The 11,116-nt window shown below is 45.5% G+C and overlaps 1 protein-coding gene across 1 annotated transcript in view; it reads right to left on the reverse strand.

Annotated features, from left to right (window-relative positions):
• BTG3 (BTG anti-proliferation factor 3) overlaps window positions 1–9,533 on the reverse strand; it is a 73,396-nt gene extending 63,863 nt beyond the window's left edge. Inside the window, exon 1 of the mRNA XM_082246575.1 lies at window positions 9,408–9,533. The gene's annotated coding sequence lies outside the window, so the exon portion shown is untranslated. The remainder of the gene's footprint in view (window positions 1–9,407) is intronic.
• Between the last annotated feature and the right edge of the window lie 1,583 nt (window positions 9,534–11,116).

Raw genomic sequence — 11,116 nt, forward strand, 5'->3', positions numbered from 1 at the left:
AACTAGGGAGGAGAGTAAGACTCACTGAATGTGTGGGGCGGGCTGCAGTGCACGAGTGAGTAATGTAATATATGCTCATCGCTGAAGTGTCCCGACTTCCCCTGCCTAACACGGAAGTCTGTGAGTCCTCCTGTCCTCCTCCGAGTCCCTTCCCCCTGTAAATATCATGACCTCGGCGATATGAATATCGCCTACGGCCACAGAACGATAGTCGATATCATATCGACTATCGTTCAGCCCTATTGTTCGGCACAAAATTATTCGGCCTTTTGACTTATTCAGCCGAACACCGAAAGTGCTATTTTTTCTATTTTCCTGCGAATAATGTTCGGCCGCCGAATATTCGGTGCATCCCTAAAAGGAAGGCAGGAGGATGTGGTGGATCTGAACTTTGCCAAGGCATTTGACACAGTACCCCATAAACATTTAATCCACAAGTTGAGGTCTACTGGGGTTGACGATAGTATATGCACCTAGATAGAAAACTGGTTATGGGGGTGGGTCCTGAGGGTGGTGGAAAATGGCTTATCTTCAGAATGGTATGAGTTTTAAGTTGGGGTACCCCAGGGCTCTGTCCTGGGACCAATCCTGTAACGTGTACATAAATTATATAGAGGATGGGATAAATAGTTCAATCTCAGTATTTGCTGTCGATAGGGCAATAACTTCACTATGGACTAAAGCAACTTACAGGAAGACTTTAATAAAATAGAGAGGTGGGCAAACACATGGTAAATGAGGTTCAATGCAGGGAAATGTAACGGAATGCATTAAAAAATATCAATGCAAGTTACACACCAAGAGCCGGTTCACACTGCCACGACTTGTCAGGCGATTTGATCGCCTGACAAGTAGCACTCCATTCTGTGCAATGGAACCGTTCTAATCAGAGCAACTCAAGTCGCTCCGACTTAGAAAAAGGTTCCTGCACCACTTTGAGGCGAAGTCGGAGCGACTCGCATCGACTTCTATTAGAGAAGTCGTTAGCAAGCCCCGATTAAAGTCGTGCTGCACGGGCAGCTTCAAAGTCAGGGCGACTTTAAGTTGCCCCAGTGTGAACCGGGTCTCAGGGTAGAACCTCTGATGGAAAGATCTGGGGGGGTCAGAGTTTATGACAGACACCTTAATAGCATGCAATGCCAAGCTGCAGCAAGGGTATTTACTCAATTGATAAACAAGGTCCACCACTTTACAAAACTCTGATTTGGCTGCATCCTGAATATGCTGTCCAGTTCTGGTCACCAATCCTCAGAAGGAAGTGCTGGAACTAAAGATTCCAGAGAAGGGCAACAAAACTAATAAGGGTGCTGGAGGACCTCCATTAATAAGGAACGATTACAAATATTAAACTAAAGCCTCGTACACACTCACTGATTGTTGGCCGACCGATCGGCCGTCTTTTGTCCAGTGTTGTTGTGTTGGTTGAAATGTGCTCTAGACTGCACACGAATTTTGTCGGCCAACAACAACCAACTTCAGAAGTGATGTCATGTTCTGGTCTACTTTTCGTGTGTTTTTTCTTCTCTGAGCATGCCCAGTCTTGATCCTCACATTTTTGTCGGCCGAAATCTGTACTGACAATCGGCCGTTCTGCTGACGGCCAACAAGCCGCCGATCGGACGTTGGCCGAAAATTTACGACCAACAATCGGTGCGTGTGTACGGGGCTTTATTCTCCTTAAAGAGATGCTTAAGAGGGAATATGATGGCTATATACAAAAATCTTAAAATGGGGATTCCAACACTGGAAACTATTCAGTCTCAGGTTACTCAAGAAGACCCGTGGCCACTAAGTAAGGTTGGATGAGAAGCGGTTTAACATTAAGTGGTGTAGGGCGTTTACTGTTCAAGCGGTAAGGATGTGCAACTCCTTTACACCAGTGGTCCTCAACTCCGGTCCTCAGGGCCCATTAACAGGCCAGATTTTAAGTATTACCTTGGTGAGATGCAGACTAGAGTACTGCAATCACTGAGCAGCAAATGATATCACCTGGGATGTATTTCAGTTATCTTGGAAATCTGGCCTGTTAGTGGGCCCTGTAGGCCAGGGTTGAAGACCACTGCTTTACACAATCGGTGGTTTGGTTTCAGCAGGAAGTGTCCCTAATTTTAATAAACTTTTAGATGGGCATCTTCTTGAACTCATACAAGGATAGGGTAAGTGGTAGAGACACACACATTTAACTAGATGTACTGGAGTCTGTTCAACCTTACCAACTATAAAACTATGGGAGCAATGCAACTCAAAAAAAAAAAAAAAAATATGTGAGACAGGGCACCATTTAGCACAGTGTAGCATCCCCCCCCCCCCCCCTCTTTTAAACAACACTCTGTAAATGTCCAGGAAGTGAGGAGACCAGTTTCTGGAGGAGTTTTGGGAAAGGAATGTTGTCCCATTCTTCCCTGATATAGGATTCCAACTGCTCAACCACCTTGGGTCTTTTGTCGTAGTCTTCATTTCAAGATGCAAATATTTTCAATCAGTGAAAGGTCTGGACTGCAGGCATGCTGTTGTCATAGATGCAGTATGTGGTTTAGCATTGTCCTGCTGAAATATGCAAAGCCTTTCCTGAAAAAGACGTCAACTGGATGGGAGCATACGCTGCTCTAACACCTGGATATATCTTTCAGCGTTGATGATGCCTTTCCAAATGTGCAAGCTGCCCATTCCATACACACTAATACACCCCATGCCATCAGTGATGCAAGTTTTTGAACAGAGTACTGATAAGCTGGAAGGTCCCTCTCCTTAGTCCAGTGGACACGGCACCCACGGTTAACCAAGGATGTCAAATTTCGATTTGCCTGACCACAGAACAGTTTTCCACTTTGCAACAGGTTGTTGACCTCTTGCCAATTAACCTAATTCGTTTCAAAATGTTCTTCCAGCTCTTCCTTGTTAGTACCATTTACTTTGTCAGCATTTTCTTGCCCTGTCCCAAGTTTGAGACATGTTGATGGCATCAATTTCAAAATTATTTTTTCTTAAAAATGGTACATTTTCTCAGTTTAAACATTTAATATGTTTTCTTTATTTGATTGTGAACAAATGGGTTTAATAAATATGTAAATAATTGCATTCTGTTTCTTAAGCCAATTTTATTCAGTGTCTCAACTTTTTAGAATTGGGGTCGTAGATGTAGAGATGTTAAATCCTCATTCACAAAGGCATAGCTATCTGTACATCTGTGAGAAGGCCATCTTTGCCAGCATGAGACACACAGGTGTGCTGTGTAAACAGCCCCATCCATGTCTGTTGAGATGCAGCAGCTGCATGGACAGTCGCTGGCCCCAATTTGACAGCCAAGTAACTGCATGTGCCTGAACACAGACCGTGTGCACCCACGTGAATGAGGCCTAGGTCAGAGACAAGCCAGAAGTCCTTACCTGCATATTTGTTCTACATCAGCGACTCAAAGAATTAAGACAAAAGGGTCAGCTTGATAGTTGAGCAATTAGCAGCTTTTTCCCCAGGAGGAGCTTGGCACTAGAAGCCACCATGTTTCTTCCAATACTTATACTGTATATCTTAATACTTCACATCTTGAGCCCCCTTCAGTAAGATCTTCCTCAGAATTCTGCATACCCCTACACTGAATGGCCTCACACTTATATTAAATGTAACAATAACCAGTAATGCAATTCAAAAAGGAGGTATGAGGACTAGTTTACGCTAGCATTGCATTCTGAACAGTAATCCACATTCAGATCGCTCCTCAAAGAGCATTTTGCAGGTGGTGAGGTGTGGTGTCACCTTCTCACAGGGCGCTTTACCACTAGAATGCCACAATTGAATGGGTTGAGTTCAGAAGGGCGGTACCGCCCGCTGAATGTGACAGCAGGGAATTTTTGGGGGAAGAGGTAAAAACAAGTCTCAGCCACAGGTTTTTTTTTTACCATTCCTTCCCAAGTGTAAAGCAGTCCTTAACCCCTTCATGCTGACCTAATACACAAATTTGCGTATCTCCCTTTGTGCTGGCAGCACACCGCGCAGACAGAGACCGGTGTCTCACCGTGACCAATGGGCCCCGGAACTCCTGATTACGGGTTACCTGATCGCTGTGATAGCCTCTGATTGGCTATCACTGTGATCAGTCACTGTGAAGCCCGCCCCCATGTTTTCTTGCTCTTAACGGTATAGAGATACATTGCATCTCTCACTTCCGCCTTGCAGAGGAAAAAAAAAAAAATATATATATTATTATTAATAAAAAACATTTTAATGGGACTTTAAATGAGATACATCAATTGCATAAATAGATTAAAGCGGACCTCCAGGCTCCTTCTGAAAAAATTAAAAGTCAGCAGCTATAAATACTATAGCTGCTGACTTTTAATATTAGGACACTTAACTGTCAATGAATCCAGCAGTGTCTTCTTTCAATCTCCATCGGCTCTCAGGTGCTGCTGCTGCCATTTCTTGTAAGGGAAACTGGCACTGAACCCCTGTGGCTTCACAGCTGGCTCCCTATTGTACATGCGCCAGGCACGCTGCACTTTGTGAATAGCCCGGGGGCGGAGGGAGGAGGAGGGGGCCGAACTTCCGGGTGACTTCACCACAGCAAAGTCACAAGGAATTGACTTTAAATCAAACTCTAAATGATTAAAGAGGAAGTAAAGTCCCCCAAAAAAAAAACCGAGAAAAAAAAAGCCCTGTAAAGAGAAAGGCATAATGAGCTAGTATGCATCGCATACTAGCTCATTATGTAATTAGTACTTACCTTAAAACGAAGCCCCCGCCGTGCCGCCACCTCCTCCGGCCGTCCTGCTTCTGGGTTCGCGCGATTACATCACTCCCGCACCTGCGTGCGGGAGCCGCCGTTCACGGCACTGAGCTCTGAAGGAACGGCACGGGTGGCCGTTCCTTCAGAGTGCCTGCGCCGATGACGTCAATATCTCCTAAACGGTGCAAGTTTGGGAGATATTTATAGCACCTATAAGTAAGCCTTAATATAGGCGTACCTATAGGTAAAAGTTTGTGAGGTGGGTTTACAACCTCTTTAACCAAGCTGAGCTAGTAACCTCCTTACTAGGGGGGAAGATATACCCATCACTGTCTCTTAGAATAACTAGCAGGCTGGTAAAAGCACATTTGCTTGACCCAAATGTGATAGGATTTAAATAAAATCCAAAATGATAGTTTTATAGATAGAGTGCTCTACAATGTACCTATAAAAGAAGTATTTTATCATGCAGTCAGTTGATACTATACTTCACAGGCAAACTTCCAAGGAAAGACGGAAAAAAAAAGGTACTTGCCCTTAAAACCAAGGCTAGGGTGTACTCAACCAAACAAGCCAAAAATATCAAGCATTAATCACTGGTATAGATGGCAATCCATGAGGGGGGGAAGGAAAAAAAAAAAAAAAAAAAAAAAAAAAGAGAAGAGACACAGGCTACCATTTATCAACCCTTACCACACTATGTAGGCCACATACTTGAGGCATGAGAGGACACGATGAATAATTGCAAATGAAAAGAAAATAAATGGGAGGGGGGTGAAGTATTTGTAAAGTGGAATTTTGAGTCAGGAAATTAAGACCTGCCACATCACTTCAGTTTGGCCCCTTTTGCAGGTATAGCTATGTAAAACATTAAAATGAGTGTCTACGCTGTGTAAAATCCAGTAATACATTGTCCCGTCCTACTCTGCACATGCTCAGATGCTCTCTATTTTTAGGCATTGCTGAGTTTGTAGAAGTCGATCTGCTGACAGCCTTATAAAAGTTGTAAACTCAGAAAGAAAAAAAAGAAACCCCCGTAAGACAAAGGCATTATGTAATACTTCCCTAGCAACAAAGCTGCTCCAGCTGTACCCACACACTGCTTACATTTCCCCGCCCCCAAGTCTCTCCTGGGTTCGCAGGCTCCATCGCTGTGATTGGCCGGCGCTGCAACGACATCACTCCTGCCCCTGTGTGCGGGAGCACGGGGCTCGGAGGGAACAGCACCCGTAGCTGTTCCTTCAGAGCGCATGCACCAGTGATGTCATGTAAAAAGAGGAGGAATCATCTGATGGGTGCACTAGTTCTGGTGACAACCAGGAACTTCCTTATTTTGGTTCCTCTCACTTCCTATTTTGGTTATAGGACAGGAAGTGAAGGGTAATCTCCCCAACAGCAAAGATTCTGACATTGCCACCCAATGTAATAAGGGGGCATCATGTTTAATGCATTATGCAACCACCTGTTTCTACCCCTAAAAGCCCACTTCACCGCCTGCACTGCACATGGTTACTGAGAAGCCCCCATTTACTAGAATGGGTTGTGTCTGGTGTGCGATCCCCGCTGAAAGCTACAGGGGGCAGAATTCTTGCTGCAATATAAATAATAGAATCGTAGCATGTACATAACCCTGTCCTGGTGTAGCTTAAAAACCACATGTCAAGCAGTTGCTTACCTGGTACACCACAAGTCTTCAAGTGGTTGCACAGGCAACACCCCGTACTTTTTTTTTTTTTTTTTTTTTTTTTTTTAAGAGCTGGCGGACAGCGCTTTTGTAACAGCAAGCAGTGGTAAAGGATGTCCCTCCCCCATCGGGAGACTCAAGCTACCAGCTGGTCAAACACCCAAAGAAAGCCAGGATTGGCTTTGATCGGTTCTCCGCTATGGTAACCCGGAAGCGATGACCTGACGGATGTCACTGCGCCATTTAAATAAAGAAAAAAAACACACGGATCTTGGATGTTTTGAGGTGGGGGGGGGGGGGGGTTCTAAGTAATATCCTACCAAAAAAATTCCTGGATTCCCACACGTAAACAATAAGGGCCAGAAAAAGCCCGGTCTTCAAGTGGTTAGGAGGGTAACAAGTGGTCAGGGGCAGTAAAAACACAGCTTAAAGTGGAGTTCCAGTCCCCAAAATTTTTTTTTTTTTTTTTTTTTTTAAACACTCCTCTGTACTTTTTTTATACATATCTAGCAACATTTAGAACATGTCCTATGTGTAGTCCCCTGCACTTTGTGTTAAAATATTTGAAGAGTAACCAGATCTCGGAAGCCGCCAGGTTCCATGTCATCTGTGGGCATCTGAAGCCCTCTTCCAGGATTCGGCACAGCTGGCTACCCAGCATGCACCTCCCGATCTCTCCACTGAGCATTGAGCGGCTCTCTATCTTCCCGACAGGTTGCCATAACAATGACGGCTTGGGCGGAAGTTTACTTGCTATAGCAACCTGTCAATCATGACATCCCGATCCTCCCGTGCGCGTCATTTCCTGGCCTGAAATAACGCAAGATTTCGTCACTAGGCAATTCGCAAGGACTCCTGGGATACATGACGCCGCTATCCCAGGAGCCCTTGCAAATCGCCTAGTGACGTAATCGCCTAGGCAGTGGCACCAGGAAGTGCTGCACAAGAAAAGGTATAAAAGGGATGTACAAATAAAAATTTAAAAATAATTGCTGTTTATTACAGCATTGAGGGTGGGCATGAGAGTGATTGGACCTTCAAAAAAAAAAAAAAAAAATGGGTGGAACTCTGCTTTGACCCGTTTTTACCTCCCAACCCCAAGTGTAAACTTAGCCCAAGACAGAAAATAAAGAAAACAAATGTGGCCACCACATTTAAGGTCTGGTAAGCTACAATAGAATACATTTTGGGTTAAGATCAGGGGTGGGCAAACTTTCTGACTCGAGGGCCGCAATGGGTTCATATATTGGACCCAGGGGCCGGACCAAGATGCAGATATGCCAGCGTGCCCACTTTCAATGCAGCTATGCCAGATTTCAATGCAGATATGCCAGCTTGCCCCCTTTCAATTCAGATATGCCGGCATGCCCCATTTCAATGCAGATATGCCCGCTTTCAATGCAGCTATGCCAGATTTCAATGCAGCTATGCCAGCTTGCCCCCTTTCAATTCAGATATGCCGGCGTGCCCCCTTTCAATCCAGATATGCCCGCTTTCAATGCAGCTATGCCAGATTTCAATGCAGATATGCCAGCTTGCCCCCTTTCAATTCAGATATGCCGGCATGCCCCATTTCAATGCAGATATGCCCGCTTTCAATGCAGCTATGCCAGCGTGCCCCCTTTCAATGCAGATGCGCCAGCGTGCCCCCTTTCAATGCAGATGCGCCAGCGTGCCCCCTTTCAATGCAGATAGTATTTATAGTAGAGCTGTGACTTCAGTTAGGAAGTCAGTCACGGACAGCCCGGTCAGAATGAGACCTAAGAATCCACACTGGTTAGCGGTACAGGTGTTCTGTCAAAATAGCCAACCCATCAAAATCTCCAATTACGTCACTTCTGGAGCGGCCCAGTCACGATCACCTAGCGTGATGTCAACACTGCACATGCACAGATTATCGAAAGATAAAGAACACGGCCATGCTGGTACACCCAAAACATTTCTGATTTCCCGTCCTATTGGGAAACTCAGGTAAACAGCGGCCCTTCATTGGAATTTTATTATAACATGGCGGGCTGTCGACAAAGGCCCTTTCATAGAACTATGGAGGAAGATCAGCTGCTCCCGAGTTTACCAATAGGAGGGGAAATCAGAAAGGTTTTGGGTGTACCAACATGGCGGCACACCTAAAAACAATCTCGATTCCCCGTCCTTTTGGGAAACAGCAGCTGTTCACTGGAATTTTAATATAATTTGGCGGCCTGTGTCAGCAAAGACCCATTTGTACAACTATAGAGGAAGATTAGCTGCTCCCGAGTTTACCAATAGGACAGGGAATCAGAAATGTTTTGGGTGTACCAACATGGCCGTGTTCTAAAATTTTCCTTGACATCTGCGCATGCATGGAAGTGATATAATTGGAGATTTTGACGAGTTGGCTAAATAAATCTAAAATAGACAGAACACCGGCCAGCACTTCACAATGTTCAGAATCATTTTTCTTGCGCACAGGCACCACTCCACGCTCTATAGAAGGGGTGTCAAACTGGCGGCCCTCCGGCTGTTGGGGGAACTACAAGTCCCATCATACCTCTGCCTGTGAGAGTCATGCTTGTAACTGTCAGCCTTGCAATGCCTCATGGGACTTGTAGTTCCACAACAGCTGGAGGGTCGCCAGTTTGACACCTGCGCTCTATAGAGATGAAAGGGGCAGCCAAGAAAAACTTCAAGTTTGTTACCTCACAGGTGCCCATAGCATCCAGAATCCAGCTTCTTCCAGATTGGTTGCTATGGGCAACGACTCTGTGCAAGACAAAACTGATAGGGCAACCCTGAATGTATGAGTCTGACCAGCCAATCAGCACAAAGGGCAGACTAGGTTGCTAGGGGCAACAGCTCCACCTTGCCTGCAGTGGTCACCCAGTGTGAGGGGAGTGAAAAGTTCATAGAAGTCTATGAGTGAGTGATGGGAGGGGAGCCCGGCTGGTAGAACTCTAAACTCACCCACCAAGAAAAGTTCCCCCCTTCCCGCACACCAGCGCGGCTCACACTCTGCCTTACCCCAAATTGCCCTCATGGAAGTCGGACTCCACCGCTCGCTGCCCGGGAATGATAAGATGTTGCCGGAGGAGAAAGCCGCGTCCGGTCAGCTCCCGCCTGCCCTCCCGCTCGCTGACGTCAAGCGGCCATCTGGGGACGAGATCAACTGCAGTTGCTGGTTTGTACCGCTAGAGGCCGCTGCTAGGACTAGATCTCACCCAATCACGGGGCTGATGGGAAAACCGCGGATGCCATCTTTATTTTGGGCAGAGAGCCAATAGCTGGAGGTTAGCGAGCTGCATTGAGTGAACTTTCAGCCTTTAGCAAAGTACCGGCTTTGTAATATGAAGGGAAACTAGTGTTTATACACACAGCTTTTTTATTTTTAGACATGTAACTGAGACACTAAAGACAGAACTTTTATTTAAAGGGGAAGTCTACCCTAACATTAAAATCCCTGCATCTATAGACCTCCAGGATCTAACAATAACCTATCTACCCATGTAAAGAAGAAATCAGTATACATACCTTTTCTGAAGCTTATACGCTCTGGTCCCAAGCTGATCTGGGGAGGCAGGTGACAACAGAGGCCCTATAGCATTCTTGCCAACTGTCCCTTTTTTCCTGGGACAGTCCCTGCAAATAGGAGCCTGTCCCAGGTAATTTATATTGTCCCTGGAAGCGCCTGTTTATCGGGCTGCCCATAAATGTTACGCAGAAGTAGTGCAGCTGAATGGGAGAATTATTCCAACTCTGCTACTGTGGCCTGAAAGCGGTAGTATCCCGCTTTTTGACACTTTTACCTACAGGTAAGCCTATAATAAGGCTTACCTGTAGGTACATTTAATATCTCCTAAACTGGCACAGTTTAGGAGATATTTGCAGTGCATGCAGCCGCTCACGCGAGTTTTTCTTGCCGGGAGCTTGCCGGAAAATCACTCCCGCGCGCATGCGCGGGAGTGACGTCATCGCGGCTCCAGCCAATCACAGCGCCGAACCCGGAAGAGACGCTGAGAGATCATGGCAGCACCCGCAGCGATGTCGGGGGGTCCGTGTCGGGGCTTCGTTCTAAGGTAAGTAATACATAATGAGCTAGTATGCGATGAATACTAGCTCTTTATGCCTTTGTCTTGCAGGTTTTTTTTTTTTTTTTTTTTTTAAATTTTCGGGTTTACAACCGCTTTAAGTTTGAAATTCCCTTTTTAATTTCCTGTAATTCTCTCTATATTGAGTAGACTCTATAATCTGATAAATAGGCGAGATTAATTATGCAGGGTGGGCGGAGCTTCAGGGAAGTGGGTGTGGTAATGGATAGCTGTGCTGCAAAGTTTCCCTGGAAATTCTTTTTTAAATGTTGGCAACTATGCTATAGTAAGTCAACGGGTGATGTCACTTCTTTATTTTATTATTTATTTCAGGTACTTACATAGTGCTGTCAATGTATGCAGCGCTTTACATATACATTGACAGCAGTCCCTACCCTCAAGGAGCTTACAATCTAAGGTCCCTAACTCATATTCATACATACACATACTAGGCCCAATTTATACAGGATCCAATTAACATACCAGAATGTCTTTGGAGTGTGGGAGGAAACCGGAGTACCCAGAGGAAACCCATGCAGGCACAAAGAGAACATGCAAACTCCAGGCAGGTAGTGTCATGGTTGGGATTTGAACCAGTGACCCTCTTGCTGCCAGGTAAAAGTCCTAATCACTACACCACTGTGC

This window comes from Pelophylax lessonae, assembly GCF_965119305.1.
Source record: "Pelophylax lessonae genome assembly, chromosome: 2".
Lineage (NCBI taxonomy): Eukaryota > Metazoa > Chordata > Amphibia > Anura > Ranidae > Pelophylax > Pelophylax lessonae.